General features: G+C 40.6%; 1 pseudogene; it reads left to right on the top strand.

Moving 5' to 3' along the window:
• The first annotated feature begins 3,808 nt into the window (after positions 1–3,808).
• LOC106039638 (1-aminocyclopropane-1-carboxylate synthase-like protein 1) lies at positions 3,809–21,661 on the top strand (annotated as a pseudogene).
• The last annotated feature ends 1,869 nt before the right edge of the window (positions 21,662–23,530 follow it).

Here is a 23,530-nt window from a genome sequence, read left to right as displayed (position 1 = left end):
TTGTGTGTGTTTGTGTGTGTGTTAAAGTTTGTTTTAAATGGCCGTAGAGGTTAATACGAATACGAGTTGAACAACCTGCTGCAAAGGAGCATGTCAGATGCTCCATGCTGACTCACATTTGTACTGTGGTAAATGTAAGGTACTTGGAAGTAATTTATCTTGTAATGAAGGAGGGGCAAAAAAACATGGATATTGTTAATGAAGTACAGCAGCTGGAAAGCTGTAACTAGTTTCTCTGCTTGAGTTCTGTGTCAAAACTCGATCTTCATATATATATTTTTTTTAATTTCCTTTTTGAGGTCCAATAGTTCATTTAGGGTATTTGTGGCCTTCGGGATGTAGTTTCTGTGTGCATCATCATCTTGTTATTCACCCAGTGTTATTCTGAGCTTATTCAAAATATATATTTTTTTCTTCCTTGAGCTGCAAATTCCAAATAGTTTTTCATCTGTGACCTAAGGAAACACTGTATTATCTTCTGTTCAAATATGTGAATTTCAAAACTTCAGCCCAGTCAATTTTATTGACTAGTTCCTGTACAGTTGGGTACTAGTTCAGTACAGTACAATAATCTGTGGAATTATCTTCACACTTGGAATCACTTAAATAGTATACTATATTTCAGTGTCGAGTATTACATTGTAAAGTTAAAAAGGAAAGCATGCTTGGATTAAGCCATACGCTGAGCTCCTATCAGACCTCAGCCAAAATTAAATACCACGTTGCTGTGGAAAATGTTCTTAAAAAACAGGAAGCCACATTTCCAAATCTGCTTTCCAAATTTGCTCTCTTCTTTTCAAAGGAAGTAATTTCACCAGTGAGCTGAACTAACTCAGGTGTGTGTGTATATGTTTGTGTGTATATACACGTGTGTATATGTGTATATACGTATGTGTATATATATATATATGAGATATTACCCACAGCATGAGTCAAGGTTTTCTTTATATATTTCATATGTATATATTACATTAATATATTTGAGTGTATTTATGATTATTGTGTTAAATATATTGTATTCTATTATATTTATAATAGCATTTATAAATATTTAGAATATAAATAAAACCTTGACTGATGCTGTGGGTTTGATTCAGGAAAGCAGGTTGCTATTAATAGCTAGTTACGGTTGGTTAATTGTTGATTATATTCTGAAAAATATGAACATTTCTTCTTAAAAGATAGTGAAGGACCTAAATGAATGATCTGTTATAGAGGCATGTAAATCCGTACAAACATTGTCTATGAAATATCGACTGGCCTGTGGAGGCCCTTTTCCCAAGTTCTGATACTAAGAAGTATCCCTAGAGTGAAAAGGGACACTGAGTGAAAGTAGGACAGCTGGGATTCAGCTGCAATGGATCATCAAGGTACATACCATGGGCAGGGCAGCCAAGCAGTCCATGTCCTGTACAAGCCTCTTGACCTGTTTTCCATAAAATCTCCTCCATTAAGTCACAAAACAAAACAGAACAAAAAAGGCAAAAAAAAAAAAAAGCACCCAAGCAGGGAGTAGTGCAGTGGTGGCAGTCACACTGTCATAAAATAATTTAACCAGTTATATGATCAACGGAGATGTATGTGATAATGGAAACCGGTTGGTGGGTTGGTTTTTATGAGCTCAGTAAAACTGGACTGAGACCAATAAGAAACAAATCACGTGGGGTCATTGCTTTTCTGTGACAATCCAAGTCAACGCTGTGTTAACCAGCAACCTAAAGCCAAACAGGTTCTCTGCCTCCCAGCTGGCGTCCTTCATCCTGACCTCCTCTAAGCGATACAGATTCCAGTTTTTCTGGGCATGTATTACAGGCAGTATAAATGGTTGATAACTCAGGGTAGCTTTTTCCTTTCACTCCGGTTACTGCTGACATTGTCAGCTGTCACTGACCTTTCCTCGATTGCCAGCCTGTATTCCCTCGTAGTAAAAGGGACTTCTGAAGAAACAAGTGATAAATATAGATATGAACACTTACCTCGTTTCTAACACACGAGGGACTATTTCACTTTGCTGATAGGACCTCCATGCCCACTAATCTCCCATGATTTTTCTCAAAAAGTGCTTAGGCAGCTTTGACTCTGAAAGAAATTTATGTTTGGAGCTATGTAGCTGATAATTTTTTCAGATACTGCCTTGGAAAAATGTACCTGTTTTGAAGTGATTCATAATTCCAGGCTGAGTCTGAGGAGAACTGACAAAAAGTCTGAAACAAACAGATTCAATGGGTGCTAACAGGTGTCTGTTTTGAAAGCAAGGTGTTGAAAGCAAGTTACTGGAAAAAGATGATCTACACGGGTCAGTTGAGCTAAATGCTGGTTTAGTCAGTGCAATTAACTCTACTGAAAAGCTCAGATGTCTGAATATTGAGGGAATTTGGTAATCCCCAACGCTCAAAATCCACCAGACTTGCTTTTCCACCAACCTGGGACATTGAATAGCATCCGATGTGTTACTTTTTATTTACTTATTGTTACGCTCTTCTACCCTGAATCATATCTGTTTTTTGCTGTACAACTTCTGTTGTACAATGAAAAATTCACAAGCTATTTATGATATAACTTCTGGTTCTTAAGGAATCAGATTTTGTTCCATTTCCAAAGGAAAAAAAAAAAAAAGAAAAAGTTTCCAAGTCCATTTGAAATGAATCTAAAAGATAAGCATTATCTACTGAGACTTAGATTACATTAGTGCCAGTGTTTCATAATAGGCAGCACCAGCTAGAACTCTGTTTGTCAGTGTTTTAAGCATGACAATTAACAGCTTGGATACAACACTATTTATTTATTTATTTATTTATTAACTTACATGAGATGTGAAAAGCACTCTGGATTTTAGTTTGGCCAAACAAGCTTTCGTGTGGAACAATCCATATTTAATGTTATACAGGGAGTTCCTCCCTTCCCCTCTTCTGGCATCAAGCAAGGAAACAAAGTAAATTCCTTCAGTCCAAATGTAAATCTTTTAGAACATAATTTCAAAACAAAAGACTTGCATGAATTTCATTTTTTCACAGGATATCTTACTCAAATTAACAGATAAGTGAGTAATATAATGCATATAATATGAAACGATATATAGTTCATCCTTTTAATCTATAATCTATCATTTGTTACCTAACATTTCATAACTTCTAGTTATTACAAAAATAGAAAATGCTGTATATTGCATAAGGATCTGACTGTTTGTGTAGTACTTAATACCTCCTAATCTCCTATGGCATTTATATAGGAGGGCAGGACCCTTTTCAGGAAGTTAAGCTAGCAACCGTATGATCATGAGCAATGTAGAAACCTGGAGGAGATCAGAATAAGGAAATTTCTTGCATGAATTAGGCTGGTATTTGCAGCATTAATCCTATGGAATGAAGGGTGGAGACGCGACTATACATTGCCAAAGTGACACCTAGGAATTCACTCTTGCACAAATCATTGGGAATAGCCCTTTTATAGCTGCCGCTTGAGAAGCTCAGCCAGCAGGACTAAGGCCTTTCACATCAGCAGACCTTCAATACATTTTGTTACAGGGTTTTGTACAGTCCCTATTGCATTTGTATGCCCTTTCTTAAAACAGGCTGTCTCTTAGCGTGATCGTGGCTTCAGCTGTAAGTGTGGGTTAAGTCACGTATTTGGCACTGGGAGCAGAAGGGAGATGGCAGCTTGGTCACAGTGATAATGTCTGACTTCAGTGCACGCTTGTAATATACAATATATTTAACGTTAATTAACTAATGCCCAGTTTTGCCTCAGGTGCAAAATTTTGAAACATCACTTTTATAATAAGAAATATTTTTCTGTTGTATTAACAAGCACTTCAGTTCTCCCATCCTAAAGCAGACCAAAGGGCAACAATCTGTATAGGTATACCAGAGTGAAAATCTATGGGCTGATGGTTAGCAGTACTCTCTCAGTAATGCATGCCAGAGGTCTAGGATAAAATACTTTCCGATCCTCAGATAGTAGCTGGCAAAGAAATGGTAAATCAGTTTACTGGTATTTAGGTCACAAGTGCAAGTCAGCCTAATGGAAATGAAGTGTGAAAAATTCCTCCTCCAAATCCCCTAGCAGCTGGTGGAGCTTTTGTGAGACTCCCAGGTATGTGCCTCCCAGTAACGTGGTACAGCAGCTCTGGGTATCGACTGCAGTTAGATAACCAGGGCAGATTTTGTAGCTCTTAAGAGCGCTGTCTCACACTAGCGCCCCAAAATATTTGGTTTTAATAACTTGAATTAGTTGAAATGATTTAGTGAAGAATGGTACTTCAGGAAAAAGGTCGTTTTGGAACTGCTCTGTGCGAAAAGACGACCTCCTCTTCGTAGCTCACCTAACACCAGCTCGTAAGGTTCTGCAGCAATGACAACTGCTGGACTTAGGCAAAGGTACAGCACCATGGAGCTGCTGGAGGAGTGGATGCTGACATGAGGTACATGAAAGATTATTAAGGTCATACAGCTGTTGAGTGATTTCCTTTACTTTCAGAGAGTGGCAGCTTTTGGAATAAAAAGCAAAATATTTGAACTCTACCCCCACCCCCCATCTGTGTCACATTATACAATTCCAGCATAAGGATACCTAGGATCAGGACCATCCCTACGGTTTTGTGGCATTTTCTATTAGGAAGATATTCGGACCCTTCAGATGAACCTTATGAGCTTCAGAGCTTTTCCCCATTTCTGTAATTACTGCCAAGTTTCAGGAAACTAAGTAAGTTATTTCTCAATATACATTGCCTTGACAATATGCAAGCATTGCGTTAAAGCACTGCTTGAAAAAGTTCCTGAGAGAACAACGTGACCTTGTTGAGCTACTACACAGGTACAGCAGGAGCTTTTTGGTGCGTTACGTTTTACTCTGTGCCAGCAGCTGACTCTTAGCCCGTTTTCTGAGGCCGATTTCTCCAGGCGTTGAAACCCCGCCGATTTCCTACACGTCTGAAAGCCCCCTTTTAGTTTTGAAGTAAAATATCCCTAATTTTAAAAGCGCATTACACACGGACAGGGGAAAGCAGCACTCCGCCGTCCCCGCGGCGGGCTTCCTCTCCTTCCTACGGCTCCTGGGCCGAAGGGAACCTCGCTTTCCCCGCACCGGCACCGCTCTGCCCCTTCCCAGCTGAGCCTTCCCCCGGGCGGCCCGGCTCCACAGGCCCCGGCCCAGGCCCGGCCGGCACCGCGGGGCTGGGGGCGGCTCCCGGCGGGGCGGGCGCGGGGCCGGGGCCGGGGCCGGGGGCCCGGGGCGGGCGGAGGGCGGCGGCTCCCGGCCCGGCGGCGGCGAGCGCAGGAGCCCCTCGCCGGAGGATGAGCGGCGGCGGCTCCCCGGCGGCCCCGAGCCCGGCCCTGTCGGGCCGCGGCGCCCGCATCGCCGGGGCCGCCCCGGGGCTGCTGGACGAGGGCTTCGCCCTCTACCTCGCCGACCCCTTCGACCGGGAGCGCAACCCTGAGGTGCGGGGAGCGGCCGCTGCGCCGCGGGCGGGCTCGTCCCCGGCGTCCCTCAACGGCTTCGTCTCTTCCAGGGCGTGCTGAACCCGGGGACCAGCGGGAACGCGCTTTGCTTTGATCTGATAGAGGAGAGAGTAAGTGCTGCTGCTGCTGCCTGCCGAGCTGCCTGCCGGCCCCTCTCGGGCCCTGTCCGGGTAACAGCCGAGCATGGAAGTCACCTGCAGGGCAGGACGCCAGAGTCACCCCAGATTTGTTAATTCCAGTTTATCTGCTGGAAAGCGAGATGTTCTGGCTCACGTGCTAGCAAAGCTAAGCCCTAGTCGCCAGACCACCTTCTGCAGAGAGCTATTTACCTCCTGCTTCTCCTCGCTTGCAGGTGGCAGAGCCTTCGCACTAGTGCAGCTGGCGGCACCCCTGCACTGCTGGCGGTGGAGGACTGTGCATAGACTCAGTGTCCGGCTTGGCTGGCCGATGAGTGGGCAGGGCTGGCAGCTGGAGAGGAGCATTTTCTCAGGAATAAACCAAAATCGGTGCCACAATGAGTGTAAGACAGAGCCAGTTTTCAGGAGAGATACCTGCTCTGAGAGCAAGGAAGACACTGCTGATAATACAGCTGCTTTTCTTCTTAACGCGTAGGGTTACTGCCACTGTTTTCTGCTTGTTGAGAAGCTAACCAAAGCCATGTGCATTAAAGGCTGATGTCATAAATACTGAAAGAATTGTCCGGGCTTTGATATACCTTAGACGTGGTTGCATAATCACTGAAATGCAGCTAGTATGCTTCTCCTCAGTGTGGTATTCAAGACTTGATTTAATATATGACAGAACAAACTGATAAATAATGCCTTCGTTATTTTTTTCCTTTGTTTTGATGAGGATTTAATGTTGTTTTGCGATATCTTAAAAAAGAGAAATTCAAAGAATGAACATAATTTTACATCACTATTTTTTATATTCTCCATTTCCTTATTGTTATTGAACAATTGGGGGAAAAAAAAAAAATGGTACAGCAGAACAGAAAATCCCAAGAACACCATGTTCTGCAGTGTCTCTCTTTCATGTAACTAGCTCACAAGACCTGACATGAATTATCTGGAGCCTGATCTCTTCCAGTATTCTGATGCACAAGGTATTAGAAGGTGAGAAGTTCATTTTCGCATTTTTGACACTGCTTGTGCTCAGCACTGGTCATGGCTCATGTGCAGTAAGGTGTGGTTTCATTCTTTGGGCAAGCCCAAAGGAGAGGTGTGTTAATTTTAGCTGCGTGCTGACAAGCTTTTTGTTTGCCTGGCTTTTTGTTCTGTTTTCCTCCCCATCCTTACCGTGCCAAAAAACACTCGGATCTCCAAAAGTCAATGATCTGGTGTCTCACTGGAGTGCAAGAGAGCGTGTATTGACATTTTTTCCAGAGCTAGTGATGGGTTGCGCCTGGAAGGATGTGTTCTAGGCATAGTGAGGGGGAAACTGGAGCTCTGTGGGCTGTAAAGAGTAGAGGTGAGGTATCAGCTCCCTGAGGATCATCAGGAGCTCCACCATGGTCCTTGCTAGGGCTGAAAGCCTGTCTTGATCTAAAGATTCTCGTTTACTCAGGTTCCACTGCTTCTGGTGCCCAAACCCCTGGTCTTTCTCCAAAAACATATTCCACTTAGGCTCAAATATACTTCTTGATTTTCTTGTTTTTTCCAGTGTGCAGAAATAGTAGTTGAGTCACAGTCACTTTACTCAAGGTAGCAGATGGCTCCTGTGTGCTTCTGTCTCATGAAATGTGGCACGCTGGATAGCTGAGGAAGTTATATTATTTGATCTGTAGGAAATACAAAATATTGAAGGCTTTTATAACAGAATGAATTATGCATTTGCTCTTTTTTTTTTTTTTTTTTGGTAAACTTCATTTTTCCGTGCATATTTTGTGCTTTTTTTCTGAGAAATATGTAATTACATAATTGACTTTAATTTTGTGTTTTAGCTTCAGAGAAGAAATTGCCAAATTTCTAACTGACTATGCCAGAGCTGCAAAAGAACTTAATCCAGCAAACGTAAGACAACTGCTTTATCTTTGCATCTTATTTTTCTGAAACTGGTAAAGATGAGTTAATCTGAACACAAATGTCTGCAACATACTACAGGAGAGATAAATGCCAGATTTGCAAAAGTCTTGGTAGTGTTAATTTTCCATTTGAAAAAGTGGTCACTGCCTAACAATCAAGCACTTCATATGATAAGTGTAGTATTGTTGCTTTTTCACTCTATTATTTTGAATTTAGGCTAAACAGGTGCAGATATTTTTGCTAAGGAAAGCTTGATGTACTTTTTTTCAGATAACTGTTATGAATGGCTGTTGCGCTGTTTTTGCTATTTTGTCAACAGTATTATGTGACCCCGGTGGTGAGTACAAACCTGATTATTTTTGTTTGAAAGCATTTAAAAGTGAATATTAAGAGTATTGTGACTTAGGACAGCCTGCTTTTATTATACTTGCCTGAATGAAGCAAGGTGTGACATTTGTTTGTCCCTAGCAGGGTGTCTTTGAATTAATGCTTTGGTTATTTCTAGAAGGGTGAAAAATGTTTGAGGTATCAGCAGACTTTCCGGAATACATTGCTTTCTGGAATACAATCTGTATTTTTTTGAGAAAAGCGTTACAGGAAGAGAAGGGGATGAAGAAAATGCAAAGTGTACTTTGAGAAGTTACGAGAAGAAGAGGTGGGAACCATGATGAAGCCGGAGGGAGCAGGCACACAGGGAGGGAGGTGGACTGGGGTGAAATCAGGGACCCCGAGAAAATTTGGGTGACTGGGTAAAGAAAGCACACGGAAGGAATTTGGGAAAGGGGAATGGAGCTGCAGCAAGAGAGGGCTTCCCAGTCAGGAGCAGCGGTGAAGGGAAGCAGAGGTGGGGACGGAAGGCAGGAGCAGAGGCACGGGCTGCAGCCTGCGGGCAGCAAGCAGACAGCAGGAGGACAGAGCCCTGCAGTGGAAAATTATTTCCTCTGTGGTCCGAAGTGAGGAAAGCTGAGTAGGTGTGTGGCACAGCAGGGAACAGGGAACATCCACAAAGACCTGCCAGAAAAGAAGGGTGACCAGGATGAGTAACTCCCGTGCTGTGCCCCCTTATAGCACCCTACTGTTGGACACCAGGAGCCCTTGACGAGATTGGGGAGCAATGTGATGCGGTTCAATGACTTCAGCGTAGGTGGTAAAATCGCATTAATACAGGCAGCACGCTCTGTCCTCTCTGAAACCCTCTTACCTGGGGCCTTTGCAATATTTTCAGGAGAACACCAGGCTGGGGCTACTCACGAACATATAAAATGAGGAGGGGAATGAGCTCTGCAGAGCTGTAGGCTTCCTTGGTGCAAGATGGCACTCTGGCAACCAGGAAGTAGTTCAGGTTTGCAGCAGTTCCCGATGAAAAATTGACAGAACATTAACAAAATACCTAGAGTAAGATCATTATTTGTCTTTATTAATAAAATAAATAAATAAATGCATAAGTAGCACAGCTAGTTGACTAGGTCCATTCCCTTTTACTTATACAACTTACATGACCAAATTTGTATCTGCTATTAAAATTGCTAAGGAAGAAGACTGTGAAACAATTCGGGTTGACTGACAAGTACTAGATTTTCCATTTTGTTTAAATATTATATATATTTTCCGCTTTGTTTAAATATTGCTTTAGGCCACAGTGCTTTGAGATTAAATGCTATGTCAAATTCCTAGACTGTCAATTTAGTCTACTAGAGTGTAACAACATTTCTCATGAGAAATGTTAATTTCATTTTTTAACTTTTTTTAGATGGATATCTTATTCCAGCTCCTTACCATGGTGGTATAAATTCAAAAATGTGGCTATATAGTGAACTACAGCCTGTTCAGTGAGGTAACGTTTTGGCTATTTGTATACTTTAACAGACATTTCACAAGGAGCAGTCCAAAAAAAAAAAAAAATGCAAGGGAATACAAGGGAAAAAACAGGCCCAGTCTATCACTTTTAGAGAGTGTCTGCCTTTTTTTTCAGACTGCAGCATGACAGGCTGGTGTGATCAGATGTGTAGGATTACATTTCTTCTGTATAAGGCAACTCTTATGTGTTGACATGCTGAATTATAATTTGTGAGCTCTAAATCTGTCATTCCTACTAAGAGTAAATTTGTTCAAAGGATTTTTTTCCCCCTTTTCCCCTTATTGAAACATGTATCTCCTGCAGAAGGTGTGTGACACTGGTTCCCCTTTTGAAAGCTTAGTAACCCACGAGGCAAGTCAAAGAGGGGCAGTATGGTTTATAGGCCCAAATGATGCATTCAGAGAAAAAACAAACAAACAAATAAAAACATGAGATTTCAAGTATGCAGGTTCTGTAAGTTGCTGATGGTGTAGTCTTGGGTATGTGCAACATTTAAAAACATAATAGTTGAGCTATATAGAAAAGACTGCTCTTAGTTTAATATTCTGAGCTGTTGTTTGAGCTGATGTTTTCCTCCTTGAACCAGTGCCATCAAAAACTTTTGTTTGTTTAACATTTTTGTTTTATGAAAGCCAGTATCAAGTATATTTTCACTAGGTGGGAGTGTTTCTTCAGTCTTCTTTTTTTTGTTCTTGCCGATTTTTTTTCTCCTGTAGGTGACTGATGAAGAAAGTCACCCTTTCCAGTTAACAGTTGAAAAATTGGAAGCTGCGTTACAGAGAGCTAAAAAGCAGGTAACAATAACAGAGATTTCTGATTTTTCGTATTTTCCTTATTTTGTAAGCAGCGTATGTTCTCAGTATCGAACCATTTGTACGTTTTCATCTGTGCAGATTTTCTGTCATGTGACTGGGGTGGGTCCAGCTCTAGCAACAGGAATTGAATTTATTTTTATAATCTGGGCAAAACGCAATAGCAAAATGCAGAGACACTCTTTGCTCTGTTTTATGAAGAACAGATCTTAATATATCTTTCAAGACCACGTCTCCTACTCAGCAGATTTCAGTGGAACTCCAAGTGTTGTAAAGAAGTTATTGTTCTGATCATAAGAAGAGAGAATATGCTACTGTAATGACCCATGCAGCTAATTAAAGAAAGATGTTGAATGTTCTTTTGAAGGAGGCTCTTCTGAGTTCCAGCTAGCAAAGAGGACTGAATACACTGTGCCACAGCATTGCGGGAAACTTGGTGGGGCCAGGGGGGCCGCCGCAGGACTTTTCTGCCACTAGAAAGGCTCCTTGGAAAATGTAGTTTTTCCAAAATTTAGGAAATATCATTAGTTCAAAATTCTTAGCATTTTTAGTCATTTTATTCTGACTGGGATTGCATAAATGAGGGTATTATTCATCATATTGCTTGTCATGTACATTTTTATTTTTTTAACTTTCTGTCTTTGAAACTGCTTTTCTTCTCTACAGAAATGGTTGGGGTTTTTGAGTGGCCACAAAACAGCGTTCACCAATATTTCAAGTTAAAATTTGTCCTGTTCTTAGTGTCTTGATATTCATAATCCACGAACTTCATGGAAAATTATAAATGTGCTTAACTATTGTGCTCTTCCTTGAAAAGATCCTGCGGAGGAAGCACAGGATGAATAGTAACACATTTTATCAAAGATGTGGTGACGGTGGTAGTGATGTTTAAAAAAGAGTAAGTGGGACAGACTTGTTATGTTCTCTTCCAAGATAGAAAATGAGGTTTAACAATAGATAAAGCATACAGGTACAGGTAGGGACACTTATAAAGGTCAATTAGAAATAAGGTCACGTATAGAAAAGTGGACATTTTGGATACACAGGAATGTATGCATAGCTTTTTTTTTCTTTTTTTTTTTTTTAAGATCTCTCAAAGCTCTCCTAGTTAGCTAACTGCTTCATCAGCATGGTGCCTATGTTTAGACACCATCTGTATGTCTATGTCATCTGTCTGTGCCTTTGCCAGCCTGTGTGAGACTGAGCATGCAGATGCCTACCACTCGATCCTCGCCAGGGCGGTGAGCTAGCATCCATACTCTCCTACTGTGGCATGAGCTGTCTGGACGAGGTGCTGAATCGCAAAGCAGGTTCACTCTTCTGAGATTTGCACGTTTGTCATCCTTCTAGAGCTGAAACTGTCCTCACAAATGTTCTCTCAAACATCTGTTTGGATACACGTAAAGTGACAAACAGCTGGGTGAACTAGACTGGAACAGCACTTGAGAATCTGCCATCCCACAGCAGCTGTTCCCAGGAACACTGATGCCTCACTCAGCATCTTCTGCTTAATACATGTCAGATGTCAAATATGCTAAACAGGCTATCTATGCAAGGAGTACTGGTGGAAAAGTGGTTTGTGCGTAGTATTTTCATCTTACTTTGTTTCCAATGAATTTCTTCCTGTAGCTGGAATCAAAGACAATAAACTGTAAGCTCATTTCTTGTTCGGTTCTTGTTCACAGTAACCATTCATGTTCAGACAAATTGCATGCAGGGGGGAAAACAAGTATCAGTGCTTCCGCCTAATTTAATTTTATCTCCTGGAGTTCTTCTGAAGCTGCTTAATGCAAATAATCTCCTTCAGAGAGACTTAGGATGGACTGAGAATTTGCAGTGTGTCAGGTTTTCTAAAAATCAAATAAGCTGAAACAAAAAATATTAACTTAACTATGAATTTGTTCCGTGTTGATACATTTGAAGTCTTGAAAGTTCCCACTGCAGCCATTACACTAGTTTGACTGCTTACAATAAAAATATATTTGCCATGTACAGCTTGTGTTAATATACGTTCCAGATACTTTAGCAAATAGGAAATAGATGATTTTCTGAAAATACCAGTAGGGTTAAAAACAATTCTTTATGTTTGTATTTGTAGTCTAATTTTCAATCAAGTGGGACTCTTCTTATTACACAGTAGAATATTTACAATCTCTAAGAATAGTTGAATAAAAAAGTTAACTTCTGTGGAGAGAGAATTTCCATTACAGAAATTCTACACAGTTGATAAATATAACTTAAAAAGTAGCTGTTTGCCCAAGACCCCCTTTGGTTGCTCTGAACATAGAACATCATGTAATTCAATTCTCAGTCTCTGATTTCTGCAGATTCTGTTACTTGTTTAAAGAAAAAAGCAACATTGAAAAGTTAATTACTTGGCAGGTTATTAGATGCCAAAGTCCAATTCTGTTCAGCTTCCCTAATGTTTATCTATAGTAACTTTGCTCAGTCTTGGTGAATTATTTTGGAAGTGTATCTATAGAACCAGTGTTAATTCCTGCAACATCATAATCTTGCCTGTTGGTATCAATGGGTGTTGCAAATGATCATTGATCTGATTTTCATTTACTAATAAACTATTTAGTATGGTCTCGGGGTTGTATTTGATAAATCACCAAATAAGGTCTGCAGCTGAAAGCTTAGTCTGTATGTTAATTATAACATGTAATTAAATAATTTTCCAACTGAAATAACTTTCCACTGAAGGATTGGAACACACTTACTCACTACATCCTCCCTAGCCTTCGGTTTGGTGTCTCTGGTGTCCCCAGCTACTGGTTTTTCTTTTTTCAGGGCATCCGGGTCAGAGCATTAATCCTGATCAACCCTCACAATCCCTTAGGGGACATTTACCCAGCACAGTTACTGAAGGAATGTCTAGAGTTTGCACACAGGTTTGAACCCCAGTGCTATTTGTTTGGTATTTAATTTTCCATTATGCAATATAGCAGTGATGCAAAATCACTTTGATGATCTCCTGTTCTTTGTACGCGTTCTGAAGAGGTGGTGTGCAAGGTTCTGAGCGTGGCTTTTGTGTAACTATCCTTTTTGCTTGGCTTTTTTGGGAACACTAGGATAAATTGCTTAGGATGGAGTCCAACTGTTTGCTTCGGAATGAAATACTGTTGTATCTTTTCTCAGCATGACCCATGGATTTCAGGATGCAATCAGCATCACCTCCACTATTTGGGTGTTTAAAAGTGTTCTGCAATTTATTCAGTATTTCTAAACACATGCATGGCTTGTTAGTGTCGAGTATGACAACATGGCTTACCATTTACTGCTGCTTTCACATCAAAAGTGTATTAGAGAGTTATCTTAAGTGGATGAGAAGTCTTATTTTTTAATCTAACATCTGCATTTGGGCTCAAGTCTCACTAAACAAATTTTGCAGGGCAAAGGGATTTTATAATATATTGTTGTGTTCACTTGAAAATGTAAATAAGAGTTGGATGAGACCACAATATGCCTGAGAACCTTTGGATTGAATGTGCTGTTGGATTTTGTTTCAGATGTAGGGAATGTCATTGCTGCTGAGAAATATAGAATATCTATAGATAGATGTTGGTAACGAGCAAGTGCTCACAAAATGTCTTGTGACCGTAAAACCTTGTGACCTCTCTGTGTAAAATTAGTATGGTGGATATAATAGCAAATAGGCATGCTTATGGTACTACATGGCAGTAGTTAAGTTTATATATTTTTATATATATATATATATATATATGCAAATAGATTTCCTTTGCATATGTTAACGTGCCTGTGTTTTTCTCTGTATAGATACGAATTGCATGTAATAATGGATGAAATATACATGCTGTCTGTTTATGGTGATGTCACCTTTACCAGTGTTCTTAGCTTAGAAAGGTAAGTGTGGTTTCTTAGCAGGGGTTAGAAGATATTTCATCCTGGATGGAACCTATGCCATTTTTTTCAAATTTCTGGTTAGCTAGTATAACTATTGTAGTTCTAACTCATATCCAAGTCTCTGTGACTTGATGAGACTAGTTAATCTAGGATCTTCATCCTAGACTGACAGAAGGCAGATCTCCTGCTTCCAGCTAATCTCCGTGGTATGGTAATAGTAATCAAAAAATATCAGAGCCCTTAATTATCTTGCCACTGCTTTTTTATTGTTGTTGTTGCCTGGCCTGAGTACAAGGTTCTCATTGCAATGCTCAAGAAGTTGCCTAAGGTTGTGCAAGTCACCTGCTATGATGAGCCTCCTTCCTGACAAGTATGCTGTTGGGCTCTTAGTTTCCTCTGACAGCTTATGAAAAGAGTAAAGATTTCAAGAATATTTAAACCGATTGGTATCCGATCAATGAAACTTCTTTCCCTGAAAGTATGTGATCGTCTTTGTATAACTGCATAAATCTCACACTGAGGGGAAATTTCCAAGTCCATCCAAATACAACCAAGCACAGGGAGCCACTGGGTATTGTCATCCACACAAGATCATGAACCATAAATAAAGCTTTAAAAACTATTGTTTTTGTGAAAGTTCACCCAGCTTCCTTAGCCTGAAGAAGGGAGTTTCCAGCCTCAGGCCTATTTACACAAAGTTAAACAAAGCACAAAAAATATCTATTTCAGTAATCCACTAAAGTGTATTTGTTTAGTTGTAAACACATGATCTAAAATGTTCACTTGTCATGATCTAAAATGTTCACGTTTTTCCCTAGCCCGAAGTGCAGCAGAGTTGAGCAAAGAATTCCTCTCCAGCAAGAGCCACTTTGCATCCCCTATCGAAATACTGCTTTTGTTTTAATATCGGTGTGACTGTTGACTATGCAGTGGGATTTTGGGAATTGTAACTGGACTGTTATATCTTAGTGGAAATCCTTTTCTGTTATAAGAAGTCAATGCCTGAGCACTTAGGAGATCAGTGTCATAGGATAACGTTTTGTAACAAGGACGCTGAAAAAAGCCATGTCACGTGAAAAGGTTATATACTAATTTTACTAAAAATGAATTATATTTTTACAAATTTAAACATTTTGCAAAGATCACATAACTTGTTCTTCTGTAACAAGTCCTCTTTTGTCATTCAGTTTACCAGATCCAGAACGTACTCATTTTATGTGGGGTTTTAGCAAGGTAGGTCAAAATATTATCTCTGTGTTTTAATTTAAGATATTTCAGCACAAAAATCAGTTGGCCTGTTTGAACATAAATTGTATTATAGATACAAATCTGAGCTTTTCTTTGTTTATTAATTTGTTTTCTCCTTTGGTGTTCTAAAATTTGTTATAATTCAGAGTTTCTTATGAGCAAAAATTTCCATAGCCAGTCATTTGTTCTGCAGTCCTTTCAGGCTGGCATAGATGACGCCTCCAATTTTGTGTGGAGAATATTTTCAAGGATTTCATGTTGGAGGTGAACATTTGATGTACTACGTATAATCTGACATCTCCTACTACAGACAGGGATTCATTTGATACTTCAGTGGTTAGGCAGTGTTCTGGCTGTTTGTTTGTTTTGCTGTCATTTTTGGATGGAGCAGACTCCTGCACTGTACATTAAAATGATCATTTCTAGAAACGGCACAGTATGTCAGCATTTTTAACTTTAATCTTACCGCATATCCTATATTTCTTGGGCTTGATCTTTCATTCTCTGTGTGGCTAACAACTTTCTTGTCTTTAATGGGAATTCTGCTCAATGAGAAGCTAAATGCTAGATTCATAAATATTAAGCATCTTTCATCAGCGTTAATGCAGAGATACAGTAAGAGCTGCATTTTATAGATACTGTTTTCTACCAAGCTGGTAGTGCAGGCTAAGCAACTTGCAATAAGAGAATTTGGGATTTCATGCCTTGCACACTGAACCATATGGCTTCCTACTTAGGGACTCACTGAAAGTTTATATTAGTAACTATATGCTATTGCATCCTTACGTAGCTTTTGGAAACACTTCTGAACAGTGACTGTTGCAGAACACAGACTTCCATAGGCACTATTGACAAAACTTATCCCAAATGTATTCCAAATTTATTCGCTGTATTTGCTTGTCTGTTCTCAGTAGTTTTTGGATTCTTACTGTGTTATCAAATATTATTGCAGGATAGGAAAGCTATTTGGCCAAACTGCTGATGGGCTAATATACTTTTTTGAGATCTTTTTTCCTCTGTATCACAATGACTTTAAACATGGTGGCTTGATAAAGCACAAGCATAAAGTAAAAAATATAACTCTGTCTTCTTTTTGTCCTCAAAGGATTTTGGTATGAGTGGTATCAGAGTTGGAATACTGTACACCAGAAATCATGAAATTCAGAAAGCTGTTAATCAGCTGGCTGTCTTCCATAGCTGTCCTGGACCTGTTCAGCATGTTCTCAGTCAATTCCTTAAAGACAGAGGTTAGCCACCCTAGAAATGTTTCCATTGAGCTGTTTTCATTTTGTTTTTCCGTTACAGAAGGAAGTAAAATAGGATTATATTTTTCTTGTTTTGATAGATTGGATGGATAATGTGTTTTTTCCCACCAATAAAAAGCGACTTAAGGAAGCACAGAATCTCCTAGTGGATGGACTTGCAGATATTGGAGTACCCGTGCTCAAAAGTTCAGGAGGACTCTATGTGTGGGCAGACTTCAGAAAAGTATGTGAGAAGCTTAGAAAGTGGTGGGGATGTGGAAGTTGGAAATGTGAAAATTACTTGTGTATGTTGTTACATGCTTTAATACCAGGTCCTGAAAAATCCTTTCAAATAATTTGTATACTTGTTCAATCTTTAATAGTATTTTTTTTTCTTCTTGTAGTTCTTAAAATCACAGACATTTGAAGCTGAACTCGAACTATGGCAGAAGCTCCTTGATAAAAAACTCCTGATTAGTCCTGGAAAAGCTTTTTGTTGTTATGAGCCTGGATGGTTTAGATTGGTTTTCTCCAATTCTGTAGATAAGATTTACTTATGTAAGTTGCTTTACTTCTAACATGTCATGTGATAGCATGCAAGTTCTGGGAGATGATAATATTACAATAATGAATTCAAATCTACTTGTCCCTTCTCAGGTTGTAAGGGTCATTTTATTATAGTTTGTAGGAAATGGGAAATACTATGTTGGCTCAGAGCATAGATTACAAAGCACTTCTGTTGGGTTATGTGAAACCTTTAAAATTCGCAAAATTTCATTTTAAGTTGTTTTTCCTATATCAGGAGTCAGGCAGTCAAATTCTTTGTCAAAGGCTCACTCCTCTTGAAGATTACCCTTTATATCAAGTGGGAATTCCCCAGCACCACAAATATTTATGTGACTCGTGGGATATGTAAAAAGTTATCCATCCTTTATGCTGTAAAATACTTTTTGAATGAATGCTGTATGTTTTTGGTAAAAGAGATGACTGGGAGGTAATTGGGAGCATTTAGAGTAATAGAAAAATGAAGGTTGAAAGAGAAATTGCAAGGAAAAGGGAAATCATCTACACCTTCCCCGTCAAAGCAGGGCTGGATGCCAAGATTTACTGGGGCCTTCTCCAGTCAAATTTTGGGACTGTCCAAAGGTGGAGAATAGAGAGCCACACTGAGCAACCTGTTCCTGTATTAATTTAGCCATTCTCATGGTGAATTTTCTTTCCCGTGTGTTTTTAGAGAACAAAAGAAAACATTTATTTAAGAGAAAAAAAGCTTGAACTGAGATGTTTTTTGGTTTCGCAGGTATTAAGAGACTTGAAGAAATGCTACACACAAATGATGCTGAACCAGTTGCAAACAACGCATCCTCATTAACAAAATACTTAGAGCAAGATCATTATTTGTCATTATTATTAAAATAAATACATAAATGCATAAATAGCACAGCTAGTTGACTAGGTCCATTCCCTTTTACTTATACAATTTCTATGACTACAGTAGGCCTTAGGATCCCAAGTGAACATGATAGTTGTGCTCTTGATAGTAATATGGCCTTTGTCCTCTTCTTCATGGCATTTAAGCTTGGCAAGCTTACACTGTTCATGCTGAGAACATCAAGGTAAATAATCAGCAATAAAGTTTATAGAATCATAAAATAGCGGAGGTTGGAAGGCACTCTGGGCACCGTCCGGTCCAGAACCCCTGCATGGAGCAGGGTCAGCCTCCAGCAGGATGACCAGGACTGTGTCCACTTGGGTTCTGAATATCTCCTAGGACGAAGGCTTCGCAGCCTCCCTGAGCAGCCTTTCCCAGTGTGTGATCACCCTGAGAGTAAACAGGGTTTTTCTTATGTCTACAGAGAGTTTTCTTGTCTCCTTTTCTGCCCGTTGCCTCTTGGCACTGGATACCCTTAGAAGAGCCTGGCTCCATCTTCCCTATGCCCTCTTGTTGGGTATTTACAGAGAGTGGTGTTAGCCCCCCAAACCTTGTCTTCTCCAGGCAGGCTGAAGAGCCCCAGCCCGCGGCCTTTCCTCCTATGGCAGATGCTCCTGCCCCTTTGGCATCCCTGCGGCCCCCTGCTGGAATTATTCCAGTAGGCCCGTGTCTCCTTGTACTGGGAAACCCAGAGAACCATTCAGCCCGGAGAAGAGAAGGGTTGGGGGGGGGGACTCATAAATGTATAAATACTGCAGAGAGGATGGAGCCAGGCTAGATAAGAAGATAAAAAAGATTTGTCAGAAAACTTGTTCTTCATCAGCAGTGAGGAAAAATCCCACCACATATCTCAGCCACTATAAGGATGCACTAGACCATACCCTTTGACTTCTGAGCTGTGTGCAAGTGATCCTGCTGGACTACTCAGGCATGTGCGTCTCGTTGCTTCTCAGTAGGTGTGTGTGAGTGCGTACAGTCTAGGAGAGAATTAGTGGGGGGTGGGTAAAACCAATCTCTTCAGAGATTTGTTAAATAGATTCCCCCCCGATGTCACACTGGCCTTTGTTACACTGTTTTCTAGAAGAGCACAAGACACTGTATTGTTACTTCTAGTTCCAAACCAGCACTTGATCAGACAGAAATGTTGTTCGCTAAATACCAAGGTGAACTTGCCACGTCCTCATATCAAGGTCTCCACTTACCTATGGCTCATCTTGAGTCATTGCAAATAGACTAAGCTTGCCTTTACAGCCTATAGAGGAAGGGCATCACAATATAAATTCCCGTAATTATCCCATGGCACTTGTCACTACCAAGAGCCTGATATGGATACATTAATTTTTCAACATACCATTTCTGCTTATCTCAGCAAGGGAGTGAACAAGTCACAGCTGGGATCTGCAAACTTTGCAGGTAGGCAAGAAGCAGTTGCTTTTGGTTTTGTTTTGGCCAACATATCTGTGGCATCTATTTGCATTTCCTCCACAGTGTGCGATCGGTTTCATCAGAGTCAGTGATCGTAGAGAAGAGAAGGGCAGAAAACCTCAGGGCTTACCTAGCAGTGATCCCTTGCTTAGCAGCTTAGAAACAAAGTCTAGGAACAAAGATCTAAGAAGGCAGCAAGTGTGAAACAGGAGGTGTTGGACTCGGCATCGTGGAAGGCTGCTTGCCTTGCTGCAGACACCGCACTGCCACCCCACCCTTGGCTGTAAGCAAGACATTAATAAAGGTAAGTTTTCAAGAAGCTTTACTACCTGATATAGTTGCTTACCGCCTCTTCTGATGTACTCCTGAATGTGTATTTAATTCTTAAACACGTATGCCACAACTACTGTGTGCAGTCAGACTTCACAGCTAGCTCGTACATCCAGTACAGAAGGGAGAGGTGCACGGAGATCACCCAGGTCTCCAAGCTAAAGGACTTGTCTTTGAGAAAGGCTGGCAAAGCATTCCCTTTGCCCCATTCGCTATGCTGTCTGCAGCTGATTGTCATTTTGAAGTTAATACCCACAAATTGTTTTGTCATATTTTGGAAGGTGTGAAATAGAGGGAAAAAACAGCACAGACAATGCAGTGTGAGAACTGTAAGAATGAAAGGCCTGAGTATCGGAAAAGAACTTGGACGGAGGAAGCCCCTAGGAAGCGAAATAATGAAGACCTCCTGACGTACTACCTACGTCTTCAGTATGCAAAAAAGAGATGTTTACGTGCAAACCAGAACACCAACTATTTCCCTCTGCTTTGTTCTGACTCCATAATTAGAGGTAGGTGGAAAATGCTTATGTATGCAGAGTCTCGCAGTTTCAGAAATAAAAATTCTATGACTAACAGGACAGGGTAGTTTTGCTTTAATTCTTAGTGGCTTGCAGAAATCTTGGCTTGGAAGATGGAAGATAGAGGTTCCCAAATCCCGCCGACATATTTCAGATCCATTGCCACAAGCTGCCTTAAAGCATGATTTTATCAAAGTGTGATCTTAGTAGAAAGAAAGGGATCATCAACTGTAGAAGACACTACGCAGATTGAAAAGGATTATCGGGGCTTTACCTCCTGAAGACAAAAATATGAATTCCTATTGATGTCACTTAGGGAAAGACTTGTGTTAAGAAAAAAGAAAAAAAAGTGTGTATTTTGAACCTGGGTCAGTTCTCAGAGCCAGCTTAAAACAAGGAACAATGATACTGATACAGAGAGAGGTGATGTTCTTCAGCAAAGATGTGGTCACAAGGACTATGAAGGCAGGTTGTGTGGGGGCAAGGCAGCAGGAACCTCTGCAAGCAGTTGTGCCCCTAAAGAAAACCTGAACAGCTTCCTGAGAAAAGAGGAATACTCCTTCTGTGCTCTCCCTGAATGGAAGAGTTCAGATGATTCTGAAGGAGCCCATGTTGCCATACAGAAGCAAACAGATGCTTAGGTTCACTGCTGTGAGTCAGAGAGAGGGCCAGCGCCCAGCATTGCAAAATTTTGTAGTTTTCATATAAAAACAGACTCTCTGTCCACTGCTGGGTTCCAATTATATTTATTTTTCCATTCAACAGACATGGAAGTACTTCAGGAGTTCATCAAGAAGTATGAACCACGTGGAGCCCGTTTTATCAAAGAAGAAGTTGTTATCATCAGTGAAGACTAAATAAAGTTCGCAAACCAAGATCATCAATGTACCCTTACTGCGATGGAGACTCAAACGAAGTGGATGTGCTTCCAGACGGTGGAGATGACCAATTTTAGTTACTTACATAAATTTGGAGAGACATACTTAAGTAGATAAGAGATGTACTAATTCCATCTGTGTGATAATTGATTAAAACTGTAATTTGGTTGTATAATCTTTCTAATCCAACAACTGTGGAGAGCAGGTAAAACTACAGTACTACAGCTACACATATTTTTGTTCCCACTACTGTAAGACGAGGAAGGACTTTGTTAATCAGTATATACAAAATACCAGTAACCGCAATAAATGCGTCCAGTCTGCATTTCCCTTCTCTTTCCAGCATTTCTTTTGGAGAAGAAAAGCTTGAACCGAGATGTGTTTTGCTTTCTCAGGTATTAAGAGACTTTAAGAAATGCTGCACACCGATGATGCCGAGCCAGTTGCAAACAACACATCCTTTCATGCCAACACTTCATGCAATCCAAAAAGCATGCACTTCTTCTGGCAACCCTTCAAACACACCACGCGATGATGTCTCCCAGCTAAAAAATACACTTGTTTATTAAAATCATACATGCATTTAATGATTTGATGAAATTAATCACGTTTATGTTTACTAAAGGAGTGTGTGACTTCAGTATCTTCCTCTGTAACCTTGCGTAACAGTCTCGTTTTGCTGTGACTTGGCATTACTAAACTTGCAAGTGGACCTGCTAAAATGGACTTGAAGGAAACTGAGCCTCCTGGGTGTTCTGAAATTCGCCCCTGCTAAGTACAGTCCTCAGTTTTATTCCATTTCAAGTATGCTAATCGTCAGTGAAATCAGTAAGTCTTACATATATATTTGCACATTGTTGGATTATGGAATTTGGAACACACTGGCAAAAATTGGTATGCAGATTACTATATTCTAGGGACTCTATACGTTAATCAGGAGACTGAACATACTGATCAGGTGATATTTAAATTTTGTTAATTTTTTGTTGTAGCTGGCAAAATGTCTTTGTATATTCTTGGGATCATATGCATCTTACGACATCATATACATCTTTCTGTATATGCCTGCTAGTGAGGACTGTTTGAGAAAGCCTTCAGATTTTTGCCTTCCAGGCTCCCCTTCAGATTACATCTGTGTGCCTGTATTCACTGCAAACTATCAGCCTCTTCAATCATATTTTCATACATTAAATGCAATAAAACCTTGTTGATCTGTAACATATGCTCATTTGACAGAGTCAAAGGGAAATTATTTTTTCTTCTTCTTTTTCACTTTCTTTCACTTTCATTTCATTTTCTTTCTTTCTGTATTTCATTGAATAATTTGCAGAATTATTTTACAGTTTGCTGCATGATTTAGGTTTGGTGGGCAAAATCAGGAACTGCAGAATTAAGACACTGCTTCATTGGAGTGTGAGCGGGAGGATCCCAAGTGAACGTGATAGTTGTGCTCTTGATAGTAATATGGCCTTTGTCCTCTTCTTCATGGCATTTAAGCTTGGCAAGCTTACACTGTTCATGCTGAGAACATCAAGGTAAATAATCAGCAATAAAGTTTATAGAATCATAAAATAGCGGAGGTTGGAAGGCGCCTCTGGGCACCGTCCGGTCCAGAACCCCTGCATGGAGCAGGGTCAGCCTCCAGCAGGATGACCAGGACTGTGTCCACTTGGGTTCTGAATATCTCCTAGGACGAAGGCTTCGCAGCCTCCCTGAGCAGCCTTTCCCAGTGTGTGATCACCCTGAGAGTAAACAGGGTTTTTCTTATGTCTACAGAGAGTTTTCTTGTCTCCTTTTCTGCCCGTTGCCTCTTGGCACTGGATACCCTGAGAAGAGCCTGGCTCCATCTTCCCTATGCCCTCTTGTTGGGTATTTACAGAGAGTGGTGTTAGCCCCCCAAACCTTGTCTTCTCCAGGCAGGCTGAAGAGCCCCAGCCCGCGGCCTTTCCTCCTATGGCAGATGCTCCTGCCCCTTTGGCATCCCTGCGGCCCCCTGCTGGAATTATTCCAGTAGGCCCGTGTCTCCTTGTACTGGGAAACCCAGAGAACCATTCAGCCTGGAGAAGAGGAGGGGTGCTGGGGTGGTGGGAACTCCTAAATGCATAAATACTGCAAAGGTGGCTGCAGAGAGGATGGAGCCAGAATCCCTCCCAGTGTCACGCTGGCCTTTGTTACACTATTTTATAGAAGAACACAAGACACTGCATTGTTGCTTCTGCATCAAAGTATTGCAAGGAATTTCCGAACCAGCCCTTGATCAGACAGAAATGTTCTTCACTAAATACTGAAGTGACCTTCCCACGTCCTCATATCAAGGTCTCCACTTATTCAAGGTGAGCCATAGGTCATTGCAAATGGACTAAGCTTAACTTTACAACCTACAGAGGAAGGACATCACAATATAAATTCCCGTAATTATCCCATGGCACTTGTCACTA

This window comes from Anser cygnoides, chromosome 2, assembly GCF_040182565.1.
Source record: "Anser cygnoides isolate HZ-2024a breed goose chromosome 2, Taihu_goose_T2T_genome, whole genome shotgun sequence".
NCBI classification, from domain to species: Eukaryota; Metazoa; Chordata; class Aves; order Anseriformes; family Anatidae; genus Anser; species Anser cygnoides.
The sequence above is the reverse complement of the archived record's forward strand: the minus strand, read 5'-3'. Positions and strand labels throughout refer to the sequence as shown.